The following is a 17,134-nucleotide window of genomic DNA, read 5'->3' as shown; positions in this document are numbered from 1 at the left end:
CAATGATCTTAATTCCTAATTGTTTTGCAATCAGGATCGCTTTTCGGGCTACCGTTCTATCGGCGAGTCCATCTCAATAGATAGCTTTATATGTTGGTTGTCGCGAATGTATCACCTGACCATCACAGGTCCAGTTTAAGTTCAATTTCATTTCTTCTCTTGCTTTTACAAGTTGCCTCTGTTTTCTTTCGTTCCCTCTTTTGTCTTTCTTGTCCAATATACTCATCTTAGGACTGGCTAAAAAGTTTAAAATCTTCATCTTCACCTCTGGCTTGCGTAGCATACGCCGATCAGCACGATGTTATACACTTTTAGCGTATTCAGGTTTTCAGTATCTTTCTTTTTCATTCACCCAATCGCAACAATTGTAAGTATTTTGTCTTTATCCCTGATAGCTGCAATACCTTCCTCGGTAAATTTATCCATTATACTAGTTCCAACTTTTAATGGCCAAAATTCTGTTTCTGGCTCTGTTTCAGGTGTAATACGATCATTTATAACACCGCTCTGTACATGAGCTTAGTCAATAACTACTCATAATTGTGTTTGAGGTCCAGCTATCTCTATAGGACTCACGGTACTAATTCCACTCCAATGGTAAACATATGGAAACACTATCATATTCAAAATTCAATAACTTAAAATTTATGGGTGCTGATAATGACACCTATAATTTTTCGTGCACATCTAACCTTGGTGCAAGCTTATGTGTGGAGAACACCATATGACCCGCGGCAATTTGTTTACATACATGTGCATGAAACACGTGTTATTGATTCTGCACCAAATGAATCAGGTGCTACTTTCAGTATTGAGTACTCCTGAGTCAAGCCTGTAAAAATGCTAAAATTACATCAGTAGAAATTTGTCAATATTTTTTTTACATTACATATAGGATAAGCTCTCAAAAGATATTTTTCCTAAAATTTTAATTTTCATTATTAACCAATTATGGACCACCAAACCTGTAAATACTCTATTATTTCTTCACCCATTTCTAGACTGGTTCACAGTTCTTCCGTATAATTAGTACCGTGTGTCCTATAAGAACGTTTTTAATAGCTTTGTTTCTTTCTGCTACTTTCCCAGTTACTTCGCGATTTATTTCAGATCTTGAATACGAATTTTAGTAACCTCTGTAACCGGTTTAAACAATTCTGAAAATTGCATTGTAGCCTACTGGCGTTGTTGTAGTGGCTATTTGAAAGCATATCCAACAGGGAGATATTTCTTTGCCACAAACCTTATTCGGACCGAATATTTGGTCTGTTCAGCCTCTACTGCTTAAATACCACTAGCTGTTATGTGAGCTCATGAAGGGTATAACATATCACATATATATTAATGTAATCTTAAGGATATTTAAACTTATACCAAAATTCAGACACATCATGAAATCGAAAGAAAATCTAAATCAAGTTTGCATTTTTCCAGGAGAAAAGCTATTAGCAGGGACAGTTTTAATACATTTATAATGCCTTCAATATGACAATGAAATTACCAAATTCTAGCAGTTGTGAGGAAATTGGTTACATCTGCTGGAGGTATAATTAGGCCATTGTAATTGTAATGTTGAACATGCATACAGATCTTCAAAATCGGGTTGTTTTAACACAGCAATAATCTGAACATTTGTAGGAATTAAAGCTACTTAGAACATACATGCTGCAAATACAATGGTGAAACACCAACACAGAAAATGAAAATAACAAAATGCCAGAGATGCCAAGCTTGTCTGAAGGAAATGATATTAAGCTTGCATTGCAATATAGAAAGAATAAACAACATACATAGCAAAACTAGTACTTTTAAACCTGAACGTAAAATTTTATTCAACATTGTAATATATAAACAGTAATCCGCAGTTATTTTCCAATCGACAGCCTGTGAAGTTTACACAAAAGAGGTTGAAAGATTACATTCATATTTGATATGGAAGATGCTTCACTCATTTATGTTGTTAAAACTGTGATTATAATGTATCAGTGAATACAGAGTTGAAAAGGCCAACGTAAAAGAAGTATCAGAAAATACTAACATCATTAACAATGAATGAAGCTGCACATGCTACTTTGTTTTGTCTTTTTTATCCATACGTCTATTTAATTACAATTGTTAATTTAGTTCTTTGCACAGGAGAAGCTGCTGACCGTGCAATAAAATGTCACTTGAAGAATGTATTAGACAATATTATCCAGAATATTAACCTTAACCATTACTAAATATCTATATTGTCATTGGTATCAATTTAGATAGGATGTTTTATGTATCTAGCAGTGGTCTAACAGAAACATTGTCCGTGTTGGTCTGGACAGGTTCATTGAATATCTTGATTTATTGTATGTTAAGTCGTGCAAAAACTGATTTGTCCATGAGAAATAGTGATAATTCACTAGAATGGCATATCAGTTTAAATAGTCACTGCCGTGGGGATACTATTATCATCAAGAAATCCGAGCACACTTGTGTGGTAGGATGGTATAGTATGGCCTCCTCGCTTGCAGATGAATATTGTTCAAGTCTCACAAGGTGCATATCCTTTTCTGATGTTTGTTTTTACGTGCGGTTTTAACATCAGTTGGGAATGAGAATTATGTTCTACTGATATTTACTTTACGAACATAATCACAGCATAATAGATTACCAAAACGCTGACAGAAAATATACGTTACACATATCAGTAAGTTTGACCATAAAATAAAAAATAGAATAATTTGCTTTCTCCGAGTGAATAACTGATACATTTCATGTGAATCGTGAATGCATATTTTCACGAAATCTAAGATGTATTTGTGTTATAAACTTGGAGCAAGCGAATGTCCACTCTTTGTCTAGCTAATCGTTACTAAAGATTTCAGACTTTATAAAAAGTCGCCATCTCCGATTGAATTTGAATTATGTAACTTTGAATATTTTGGATTTTTTCTGTGTTTGTATATCTTTGCGCAATTTGGTAAAATTAGGCCCTGCTCAGGACAAATTAAGTGAAGATTTAGTCATTATCTTTTTTTTTTGGCACTGATTTGAGGGTTTTCATTTTGACAATTAATGGATTATTTCTTGCAAGATTGCAGTAAGTATTATTTTGTTAAAAGTATTTCATTCATTTGCAACGTAGGAACATGCAGGACATATATTGATATCCATCCTTATATCTATCGAATTTGTTTTAAAATTATGCTTTTTTTTTGGAATGAATCTGCAAATCATCTCCTAACTAGCTTGTATTATACATCTCAAAAGAACGGTTGATTTACTGTCTAGATTTCATTACAAATAAATCGAAGATAAAAATGATAACCAGCAAGATGACTCCATCCTTTGCAAAAAAAATAAAAGGTCAATAAATTATTAAAGATACAGATATTTAAAGCATAACGTTTGAACATTCAAACACGCAAAGAATTTAAAAATCTAAAGTTGATAAAATCACACTACGTTAAAGATCATATACAAATTCAACAAGAAGAATATATCTTTTGATAGGTTGTGGTATACTTTTTTACGCATCTTCTTCACTGTGTCCTAAAACACAGTTGCTTTTTCACAGAATCTTAAACATCGGAGCACCTAATGATGCAATTATAATTTTACATCACACCAAAGCTAAATAAAAATTTCGTCTGAAACAAAGTAACATTATCAAAACAATCTGGATGCAAACTTAAAGTATGTTCTTATATTTATCTGCATCATCCGTCACAAAGATTGATAAATAAATAAGGCAATGATGATGCTAATAATTCCAATTTGTGGCCCAGAGCGGCAGAGTGGTCGAAAGAGCTCGCCTTTACCGATCATTGCCATCTCACCTATCTGCGTAGGTTTGAGTCTCAAGATATGTGTGCATGTGAGAAAGCTTGCCAGTAGCTTCCTGTTGGTTCTTCCCGAGTTCTTCCTCCACACATTGCTGTGGCCGACATGTATAGTCTATCATGTGCTGAAAAATGGCGCTAAGCTCCCAATAACTAGAACATTAATTCCAGTTTAGTTAAGAAATGAATTTTTATCCCAAAAATTGTGGTTTTAAACATGGTTTTGCAAAGCAAACCTTTAACGTTAGATAAATAAAGAAGCTTTTACATTTATTCTAATTGGTGAATAAGCATCAAGAGAAAACAAAAAAATCCAACATTCTTACTAAGCAACGCACACTGTAAAACTGTTAACAAGCTTAAAATAATTTTGTAATGGTGTCCGAAGTCTTTAAACTTATATATATATATATATATATATATATATATATATATATATATATATATATATATATATATATATATATATATATATATATATATATATATATAACCAGAAACAAGTTTTAAGAATATATTTTAGTTTCTGGTGATTTTACATCTAGAACGCATATACGAATATATTTAAGGTGGGAGTGTCTGACTGGACATGTTGACAGCAAAGAAAATATGTTGAATACTTTAAAAACAGCACAAATGTTTAGATAAGTAACATCTACACAGTACTACAATTCGACATTCATACATGATCTATACCGGCAACTACGGAATCTGATATCATTTGAGAGGTTCTGAAAAAGATACAAAACTACTGAATACATTTTCGTCGAAGAAACCTGCTACCAAAATTAATTTTTCCAATGGCATTTATTCGTATTTTTCTTATATTTCAACCGCTAGCAAAACGTTTTCTTCACGGGTACATTCACGAAACTATTACATTTTCTACCCATGAGATAAAATGGCTCCGTTATTCACTCCTAGCAAGAAAATTTCCCTTTTATTTTATTATTAGACGTATTTGCTAGCGAGCTTTTTAATAGATCGAAATAGCAGATATCTTACTAGAGCTTGTGCATGTCTGACCTTACAGGATCAATGGTAAGAGAGCACACAAGAAAGCATCATTGAAGAGACAAGTATATGCACAATAGTAGAGTATGAACTTGGTTCGTCTACATAAGAGGCGGGCATATTTAACACTATAGGTAACGCCTAGAAACAGTTCATATTAGTAGATTATTGACTGGATAGCTAAAATAATCCTTCAATCACATATCTTTTAAAAACTTGTTTTACTTACTTTCTTTCAAATTTAAACTTATTAGTACAACAATCATTTTTGTTACTGTAACGCGATAACTTCTTGGTTGCCTTCAATTTTTAATATCTATTAAACATTGACTTGCTGTTGTTTTCATTGAAAATGCCTCATCATTTTTGTATTTTAAGTTGTTGGGTTTTTAGTCAGCTGTACATGTTTTACAGTCATTCTTTATCAAATATTTCCCTTTTTCGCACTTTATGAAACAGTATTTAATTTTTAAAAACTCTTTCTCAAAAGTGGCTTTTTGCCTCAAATAAGTATAAATATAAATGAAATCAAGCAAGCTTTCTGTTGAACAAAGACAAATATGTGCATCTTAATTCGAGTTGCAGATAAAGCTTTCATTTTTTTTATAGTATCATATATTTGCCTCGTTGTATTTCATGGTACCCATTATTTTGGCATGTCGGTACGGTTGCGTTTGCACACAATCTTCTGGTATATATTTGTCAGCGCTATCTTGTACCTTATGCAGGTAACCTTTACAAAGAAGGTGGAAGGTTTCTTGAATTTCATTGTGTACTTATATTATGCAGGGCCCCAGATAGGTGAGTGGTCTTAAGAGCTCGTCTTTACCGATCACTGCCATCTGATCTCTCTCTGCATGGGTTCGACTGTCGTAGCTTTTGGTTGGTTCCTTCCGGTGTTCCGGATTCTTTCTCCACCAGTTACACTGTTCGCCATGTATAGCCTAACATATGCTGAAAAATGAATTAAGCCCACAACGTCAAATACAGCCAATACAACCACGTAGCAACCGCCGTAAACATTCAGTTAGAAATTCACACTGAGCACATACTATTGTCAAACCTCATCATGAATTACTGTCCTGTATATTGTAATAAATACTGCGATCTAGCTTTCAAACTTGCTTGAAAAATTCCTAAATTTAACGAAACATTTGAGTACGTTTCTCGACGTTTTAGTTATCACCTAATGTAGAGGTTGAAATGTGACATACTGGTAATAATCATTTGATATGTTTGAATCGTTAAATGTTGTGAGGATAACATTTTATGGGATGAATAGATGTTTTACTAGACCTTTCGAATCCATGCTTTTATGTATATTTGATTGAATTATATCTGATTTTATACATATTTATTTCAATTTAGTTGTTTTTCAGTTTTAATATTTTTTAAAAATTTATTTTTACATGCTATTGTAATGTAAATTTATTCTCTTTTTTAGAAAAGAATTGACCTTGACTTTTTGTTTTATAAACAGCAGGTGTTGATCTAAATCATGACCTTGTTTCAATCTCTGTTTAATGATTAAAACCTCAAGGCTACCTCAGAATTATACGAACCTGCAACCATTGGTAGTACCATTAACACTGATGGAGTCAGTGGCTCGATACATTTACACTCTTACTTGCCCAAGGGAAGCAGCTTCTCATTCGAAACTTCATATTATCAAGAGCAAAAGAATATGAATTTTCATTTTCATTTTGTGATTGATGATTATTTTCAATCAAACTTTAGAAGCAGAGACAATTATATCGTTGTTTGCCTTAAGGCATGTATATAAAATCACGTTTCGATGGAGAGATAGAATAATAATGCCTGGTTTAATAATTTAATAATAAATCATATGCATGATAAAGATGACCTCAGACTCTTTATGTGTAATCAATACTTGAATATCTTCATCTTTCAAGATATACAAACTTTTACCATGAAAACAAACAACTAATATGTTTATGTTCACATTCAATTAAACACTGACTTCCCTCATGCATTCTAGTTTAGTCTATTAACCTCCAATTTCATTACAATTATTTCCAGGTCTCTATTTTTAGTCAAGTTAGGAGTGTTTTCAACTTTGATGCATCTAAAAAGACATCAGGCACATGCCAGGCAACGCTAACATTTTAATAAATGTAATTTGTTTAAAAATCCAATCATTTGTATGCTAATAGCGAATAGCAGTCTTGCTGAAGTAATGTCATCGGGTCAAGCAATGTCGCGTGTTGTCCTTTTCGTTATACTCCATTCACAATTTAAGTTAACAACTGCTGCATGCGCTAAGCCACTATTTGATTCAGCTAAATGCATTACAAATCCGGGGGAAATAATGCGCTTGATATATACAGAGGATTTATAGCAACGATATACTATTTCCATTCTTTTTTGAAGACAATGCGTACGTAGATAAATATTCAAAGAAATAAAGTGTGTTACTTCCTTTGCAAAGATAATTGGAACAGCCCAATTATATTTACAAATATATTTACACCAATTGTTATACTCAATACATTATTTTAAAAAGTTTTGTCTGAATCTTCCTTAATTCACACCAGCCCGTGGCGAGTATTGCCCTCGTGGATACCTACAAGATAAATTACTACGAATTCAGGCTAAAACAATATTGAACATGCTGGAAAGATTGATATACACTGGAAAACAGTTAGTTGATTATCACTGTAATCAGTCACCTGTTTTGGATCTTTAACACCTCGGTTCTAAATCTATTACACGAAGTCTACGGTGGTTTTCCTTATCCAAGAACAGTCTCGAACACAACTAAAACATTAGTTTTATCTTCAATGTCTTCAGTGTAGAGTTTGCTAATCGCATTAAGACTAATTTGTGCTGCTGCTGGAAGCTCGTTTGTGCCCCTACAACTGTCAAACGATTATAGAACATCGGCAAGTGTGTTTCCTAACGGTCTAATACCACGTTCATATAGAAACACAAAATTACGCAGTAGAATGTGCCTTGAACGATCGTTATCATCTTCGTCAAAAACTATAACACGGACAAGTAAATCTTTGTTCAGTAAAAGGAATGATACTTTTCTTCTTTTTAGGTCGATGTTACGCTTCAATAATGAAATAATAAACGTTGCTGAAGAATATCGTGATGGTTTTTTGACAAACTCGACATTCGTATTACTGCGTAATTATTATTTTGGTTTTTAATTCTAAAAGACCTTACAAAGAAGAAAATGCAGATACGTATTATGCACTTCTGAATCTAATCGACCTCTTTGATCAGGATCTTTTCCGTGTACTGATGGCATTACCACTGGTGACAGGAATAGTAATCAACCGTATTTGCCATAATTGAATCAACTGCATTGTAATCAACCGTATTTGCCATAATTGAATCAACTGCATTGTTGAACAGCTTCATTTATAATTTTACCGAGCGACAAAGGCATTGTTGTTGTTGATATAAGTGTAATCGCCTTTGGTGGTCCTCGCATCGCTAATCGCTGTGATCTATATCGAATAGATTCAACCTTTCTCAATCCCAGTTTTCAACTGAGCCACAGGAACGTTTTTGTTACTATCAACGACCCTCTTTGCAACTGATCAGAGTGCGACGACAAGGTCGAGATCAGCATTTGTTGCGGCTGTAAACAATCAGCGTGGCCTAATCCGTAATATGTCATATAAGCGGGTTTACTTCCGTAAATAACCCCGGCTGCTATCACACATCCATGTAAAGTTGTGATTGTATTAAATATCAGGTCCGTCTGTAATGTATGGATTAGCTATCAAGGCTTCCCCGCAGAGACCTTCAATGTGTTCGTGTGGGTCTTCAGGAGTAAAACGAAGTTTGTGTTAATCGATGACTATGAATTGAAAAATATACATGCGCTGTTTGAGTAATTGAACATTAAATCTACAGTTGATAAAAAGGTATGTAAACGTGAGCAGCTACGCATATTTAAACTCGGAATTTATAAGTGCTAATAGCTTCAAATAGCAACTTGATCTAAACCTCTAAGGTATTACTGACAATGTTTAGCGTAATATGATATCATGAACAACCACGTTCTGTGCGTAATATTCATTTATCTGAAGGTATTTAATTAATGTCTTTAGGCCAACCGAGAAGTGTCCTTATTGACGACCGTGCAGTGTTGACCTGGCGAAGTATTATTACGTATAGATAAAACAAATCTTTTTCGATTTTTTTAAGATGTTGTCTGCATGTATTTAGCAACCGATATTTGCTTGGGAATCATGGGTTTTACTATGGTGGAACCAACGACGAAAAGCCACAGGGGGGATAAAAATGCCCAAACCCGGAAAGAACAGTTTTAAAACTCTCTCTCTCTCTGTATGTGCGTTTGCTTATGCCTCTTCTTGTTATCTTTCCATCATTTCCTTCTGCAACGGAAGCATTCTTAGCTCTATTTTGATCTGGTATTAGCAATTAATTGTTTTAATTACCTATCAAAACCAGTGACTGAAGTACTGATCAAACCCAAAGCACTAGACACAAGGCTTGTCTTTTCCATCAAACACTGAATCAAATATTGTTTAACTCCTGCTTTGTTAAAGATGCTTTTGCTTCAGAAAAATCATAATGTCTGGCAAGCTCAAGCTACTTGTCCTATTTCAAGGACTTTAACCATTCGGTAGGATTTAAAACAAAGTCTGAGCATAACACGATAATTTGGCTTAACACATCCTTATATAGTAACTTCACTGGACCTAAAACACAGTAGACTTATCACAGGTTCTCTTACAGAACATTCTAAATTTGAAAATAAGGCTGGACCTTGAACTTAAATAAAAGTAATCAACTTCTTTATAAATTAGAAACATTGCAAAATCACGTACAAACAAAACTCAATCATGGACAAAAGTCAAACACACAATACAAAATGAATATACATAACAATAATTCCAATTTTTATGAATTGATCGTTTTTTACAGTTTGATTAGATGTAAACGGTCACTTGATACTGATCTGGAAAACTTTACACACTGATAAATTATGCGGACTACTTTTGGTTCCTCGGTTCCAGGTTATTTTATGTGAAGTTTCATCTATATCAACTCATTACACCATAATAATAACAACAATCCCCCACCGTCACACCTGTGATTTCCGACCCAAATGTACAAAGCCCAGATTAAAATCGCCTATTAGAAGTTAGAACAATGTAATTGCACAGACCTTCCTACACTCCAACAGTCACTCATTTTGCCGAAAAGAAAAACAAACATAAGGCAGTCTTTACAAGGCAATCTTCAGACATGATTTCATTTCGGTTTCATAACATGTTCAGTAGCTGTTATTAAAGATCGGGCTTATATAACGATCAATGGATATCATTAAACTGGACACGAGATTGCTTTTGAAAGTTCCATGCGCAAGCGTACTATTAAAAACTTTAATATCTTCTATAAACAGCATCAACCAATTTTTAGCTTAGAAAAATTATCACAACAAGCTCCTTTGATAGCTAATATGATTCGATCTGACACTCTACCCTATTTCTGTACATAAAATTCGACTATTCTTGGCTAACGAAGATGTGGCTATGCATTCGGTCGCAGTGAAAAGTCCAGTGAAAGAAAACTTCGAGTCATCTAGAAGTGAAAGCTTTGTTAATGAAATTTACTGGTATGATGACAGATTGAAAGTAAATTGAAATAATAAGGATTAAATGATCGTGATTGGCTATTTATCAATGTTAAAGTTTTACCTAATCACTCACAAAGTTAACTTTGGACTTTATTTACTTTGAGAGTGATTAGATAAAATTTACACATTAATATACACCCAACGATGGTTGGGCCAATGGTTTATACGAACTAATTTTGATTTTCTTAGTAATATGTTTCTAACAATAACTAACATATTTATTTGTTAAACACCAGGACCATTCAAGAACGTAACATCAGGATTTACTGAGTGGTGTGGGTGATTTTAAAGAGATAATATTACATGATTTCATTAAATTAGGGAAGAGAAGTTAAGACAAAAATGGGCCTGAAATTTCTATTGATTTATAAAATTGAAGCTATATCTTGGGAATATTTTTAGGAATTTCATGCAGTCAGATCACTAGAAGTCATCTCCCTTTATTGGTGCAATTTACTGACAAAATATAATAAAAGAACAAGGCAAGATTCAATAGGTTTATAAAACGGTAAAGCAGAGAATTCACCCTAAATATACAATGCAAAACATACTTTCTTATATTTTTGCAAACTTTTACAATTCTGCCATAAAATAAATAATCAAGACAAAATATCTACATAAATATATTTCTTTATCTTTGCAAGTCATCATTTTTCATTTCTGACAATAAACTATCCACATCTCCCTTTTTTCTAGTCACCCATGCTGTTCGGTTCGACAATGATCTGACGGCAAACCAAACCTTGCGGTTTTTATACACCCAATTGACCTGCTCTCTCTTCTAAGTGAGCTTCACATTGACCTATGAGCAACAGACTAACATATGACTGTTCCACTACAACATAACAATCAAATATCATATATTCATATTAAATAATTTGAATAAAATATCTTCAAAACTAAATATTAAACTCAGTTCTGATGAGAATATAAACCTAACAGTTTGAATTTAACTTAAGCTACTTTCCTCACAATTTCTAGCATACACTTACCGCTGAAATTGCAATAATTTGATGCAACGCCTAGTAAAGGTAAGATCAGTGTAGTTTTGCATACATCAATTACCAGTTTTCATAGGCTTTGCAATGCTGATTCATGTACATTGTAAATGTTCAACTTCAGTTTTGTCTTTTAAAGTCCTGCCAGAAAAGAGCTTGTGCTTACTGTGTAATCAAGGGAGATTATTCACTGCAGACTTGTTTTATTAGAAACACATCGGTATCCGGTATTTAGTAAATATGTCTCTCCTTAAAAACAAAATAAAGTATGATGAGAAACTTGCAATTATGCTTGACAACGTACTTAAATATGAAGAGGTTCAATATCGTGCTTAGAATTGTCAACTTAGGAACGATTACAGTTCTAAGCCTGGTACACATTCTGATTACAATTCTTTAGAACTACCTAAAATGGTGTGATATTCGAGTTAGAGTAGGGCTACGAAGGACTCGTAATAAATGTTCCTTCGAAACACAAATATTAATACAATTTATCTCTACATAAAAGAAAAATTAAAAGAAAACAACAAATTCCAGATTTTTCTCGGATACAATAGCAGAACTACATCAAATAGGATATGTCAGTTAAATTCCTTTGGAAGTTTAGAATAATAATATTTTGTGCATTAAAGCATCAGGCCGAAAAAACATGAATGTAATTACTGTGTTAATGTTGATGAATTTTGTAGTTACTGGTGTTAATGTTGATGAATTTTGTAATTATTGGTGTTAATGTTGATGAATTTTGTAATTACTGGTGTTAATGTTGATGAATTTTGTAATTATTGGTGTTAATGTTGATGAATTTTGTAATTACTGGTGTTAATGTTGATGAATTTTGTAATTATTGGTGTTAATGTTGATGAATTTTGTAATTACTGGTGTTAATGTTGATGAATTTTGTAATTATTGGTGTTAATGTTGATGAATTTTGCAATTACTGGTGTTAATGTTGATGAATTTTGTAGTTAATGGTGTTAATGTTGATGAATTTTGTAATTACTGGTGTTAATGTTGATGAATTTTGACTATAAATATATGCTGTGTGCTATTTCATCCCCTGAAAATATTAAAGCACGTACTCTTGATGCAATTATAAATAATACAAATCTGAAAGCAATAGAACAAAAGTTTTAATGTTATTGTCGAAACCTAACAGTTTTCAAAGGCTTCAAAATTCATACCCAATTAAACTATCATGTAAAAGTTTTGTGTAGACGATTGTGTACGTATTGATGTTAAATTATATGGTAAATACAAACTGTTTCTCATATTACACGATCTGAGGAAACTAGATAAATCCGAGTAAGTTACAGTCGTTATAAAGTCATTGAAAAAGGGGCATTAAATACGGACATGTACGTTAAATTTGTCAGATTAAAGTTATAACATTAAGCATCCTTAAATGATAGTTTTTATTAGCACATATGTTGATACTGGATCATTTCTATCTTGGAGTAAGAATGTTTTAATTTTGCCACTTCAATAAAATATTCTATTTTTGTCTGTTAGCAGTCCAACAAAATTTTTCTAATGTTTGAAATGTACCAATATAAAATGCTAAAATTGTATAATATGATCTTTCGCCACTTTACTTTAGGTTTGATACTTTTTCAATATTTAGGTTTTGTTTAATCCATATCTTGCTAAATGTTAAATATTTAGCAAAACAAACAAAAACACTTTTATGTCGATTTTTTAAATCTGGCATGTTCATTTGAGTATCGTTTAGTGTAAATATTGATAGTCTTTCTTTCTTATTCTACATTCAGTTCTTTTCATTTTTGTATCAGTATTATATGGTTCAGTTGCCGTGTATTACAACGGTAGATAAGACCTTATTACTCTTCTTCCTTTAAGTTTTCTGCCAATTTATAGTTGAAGTCATAATATTTTGTCCTGCCTACGAATTAAACCAATATCCAAAATGCATTTGTTTTTTTAGTTCAGTTTATGTTCAATACAAGAGTTGATAATATCACTAGTTAGACTAAACCTTTAGAACTCACGGTACTAATTCAGTTCCCGTAGTAAACCTATGCAAACACCATGATATTAAAAATTCAATAACTTAAAACTTTGGAGTGCTCATGATCAAACCTATATTTATCAGTATAGATGAAACCTGGATGTCAGCTTCTGTGTAGAGGAAAGGATATGAGCTGCGGCATTTTCTGGACCTGCATGTGTTTGAAACATATGCTTTGTATTCCGCACCAAAGAGTCAGTTGCTAATTTTAGTAATGAGTGTTCCAAACTCAAGACTGTTAAAGGACTGAAATTCCTTCAAAAAAACAATGTCTCTATTTTTTCCCCACTTACAACTAGGATAAGCTCTCAAAAGATTCTTTTTCCTAAAACATAACTTACATTATTAACCAATCCTGGTCAGCCAAACCCATATATACTTTATTTTATGCTCACTCATTTCCAGGCTGCTTTCCATTTTCTATACCGTTAGTACCGTGTCTCCTTTACTGATCACTGCCATCTCACCTCTGTGAGCGTGGGTTCTGGCTGAGGCGCTACCTGTGTTGATAAGTGAGAAAGATTGCTCATAGTCTTTCGTGGGTCGCTGGTTCTTTCCAAGGTACTTTCTCCACCAGTTATACAGCCATCTGCTATAGCCTCTATATTGCTTAAAATGGTGTAAACCTACACCAACACAATATCATCGTCTACTCTTTTCCGATGGATGAACCATGTCCGGATAGAGCCGCCATGACTTAGAAACTATTGAGATCCTTACCCAATAACCATATTTAGGTTTACCGGACATGAGCAGACGAAATAGGACATGGATCCTGTATATTCCATAGTTGATGCTCCTTGTCTTTTATGTAGAGATAAATTGTATTAATATTTGTGTTTCTGGTGAATGACGTTTCGGAAAAACGTTTCATGCCATTCGAGTATCTAAAATTTTAAATCAGGAGTTTTATTTTCATTAAATCGTTTTTGTACTTTGTTCTTTCCTCTTATGTAGCATGTGTTTGTTGTCATTAAAATACTTCAAATTTCTTTTCATAATAAAGCTCCATGTCACGATTATGCTTGAAATACATAAATGATCAGAAGATTATCCTGCTATTAGGCATATATGATGGAAAGGTGATCTGTGGGGTTTGCTACAGATGTTCCCTGAGACATGCGACTATTTAAAAACATAAAAAGAGCACATTTTAAAATGTTGCAGATTAAATTTAAAATATATGTGCAAACTTAATATTAATTTAAATCCTCGTTTCTTGTCTCATTTTTGAAATAATTTGATTCAGTTGATTTAATATACCTGTGCATAAATTATTTGTTGTTTGCTTGTATTTCAATATAAAAACATTTATTTCAAATACTTTCCCGGCAATACTACAAATTTGGCCTTTCATCTTGATCATGACTACAAAGAAACGGGATCAACAAGAGGTGCTGATGTTTCCTCCCCACCCAAACAGACTAAGACTGATGAACAATTTAAGAAGCCAACGGAGAGGTTGTCAGCTACAAAGCAGAAAGAAAATGATGAAGCACTCTTGAAACTCATTGTTGGCAAAGTTCTTCCGCTGAGCCTCGTTGACCATAACTATTTTAGAAACTTTGTGATGCTTCTTAATTCAAAGTAAGTTTCGAAGGATAACACTAAAAATTATTAATATTTATTTAAATTGACAGTGAGTAAACATAAAAAGTGTTAATCCATTTGTTTCTAGACGTCAACACTGTAAGGTGTTGAATTTTGAATTTTCATGCCTAAATTAAGCAATGTTTCATTAAATATAATGCTGTCCTGTCTAATTAAATGTTAAATAAGTTCATTGTTTTCACTATATTTAGACACAAGGAATATCCCAAATACATGTATGCCCTGTCTTGTTTGACTACCATGACTAAATGTTTCAAACTTTACATTTTCAGGTATGAAATTCCAGGTCGTAAATCAGTGTCCTCCAAACTAGCTGAGAAGAAAGACCTGGCTGAGAAAAAAGTGAAAGAGGAACTACATGATGTTCTTGATATAGCTGTTACTCATCATGCATGGACTTCATTCAAGTACAGAAAGTTATAGTACACTGTCTGCACATTTTATTTCCAAAGATTGGGAATTGAAAAGTGTTGTGTTAGAAACACGAAAAGCTGAAGGTAGTCACACTGGGGAAAACATAAAAGAAAGCCACTAAGAAGCGATGGAGTCTTCCAACACCAACTGGAGTCATGGATAATGCAGCCAATGAGATAAAGGCTTTTGATTTACTTCAGTGGACTCGATTTGTTTGGTATGGTCACAGAATCAACCTTATTGTGAAGAAAGCTTTAGCTATACCAGAACTGTCATGAATCATTGCAAAGGGGTGCAAACTTGTGACCTTTTTCCATCAAAGCACGAGCATAAATGATTTGCTAATGAGTAAGCAGCAGTTACTACTTGACGTAGGTGATCGAGGACACAAGCTCAAGATGGATGTTCCTACTAGATGGAATAGCACTCATGACATGCTTGAACGACTGCTTGAGCAGACACCTGCTATTATGGCTATTATCAGTGACCCAAACATAAGCAAGTCAGCAGCTGCAACATTGAACAATTATGTTTTACATTTGACGAACAAGCATTGGTTGAAAAACTTGTGTAAGTTCTCTCACCGTTCCTGTATGCAACAAACAGTGTTTGCGGAGACAAATCACCAATCTTTCATAAAGTTATCCCAATATATCTTAAAAGTACCAAATGTATAGAAACGAATGTTAATGATCTACCTCCAATTGCCAAACTTACAAATGTAATGAGACAAGAACTTGACAACTTAACATAGGACAAAGATCTAGCTCTGTTGGGCTGTTTATTGAATCATACTATGAAGGATCTTGAGTTTCTACCTGACAATGAGAGAACATTTGTTGATATGCTCTGCTTTTGAAGGTTGCTCATGATATGGCTGATGTCAAAGTGAATATCAAAGTGGAGACAGGGACTAGTGATGAACAGCCTTCAGACACATTGCCACCTCTACCGATTGTACCATCACTACTAAATGTCAGAGATGACAACAATAAAACTGTGGTTACACCTAGTCCATCAAACAAAAAAGCAAAGGTCAATGTTGACATGGATGATTGGTTGCAAGATGTTGTTTGCCTTGGTGTAAGTCAACAGCCAATAAAAGATGTCATCCACCAGGAGGTTTCCAGATATCTAGCTGCTGCTCCATCTGATACCAATCTCACAATGTACAGTGGTGGAAACAAAACTGTCAGTTCTACCCCCATCTTAGCTTACTAGCTCAGAAGTACCTAAGTATTCCGGCATCATCCGTATCCAATGAGAGGGTATTTAGTCTGGCTGGACATCTTGTCAGCAAGAAACGGGTCCGTTTAAGCTGTGACAGTGTGGATTAGATAATATTTTTAAATAAAAACATTGACTATTGGTAGTGTCGGTGTAACAAAAACAAGAATAAGCAGTGTTCTGAAAAATGATTTATGTGTTCAGTATTACTCAAACATTTGATTTGTATTTTATTGTACCCTCTGTTTAACTTGTAATATAGATAACATTGTGACCTAGTATTAAGATTTCTTGTCATAGATTTTTTAAATCATTATTTGGTGTTTTGTTTCGGTGTAAATGTAAAATGTGAATGATTGGTTCATTGTTAGTGCAATTATCA

Source organism: Sinohyriopsis cumingii, chromosome 9 (genome assembly GCF_028554795.1).
Source record: "Sinohyriopsis cumingii isolate HCF-2022 chromosome 9, ASM2855479v2, whole genome shotgun sequence".
NCBI classification, from domain to species: domain Eukaryota; kingdom Metazoa; phylum Mollusca; class Bivalvia; order Unionida; family Unionidae; genus Sinohyriopsis; species Sinohyriopsis cumingii.
Note: the sequence above shows the minus strand (reverse complement) of the source record.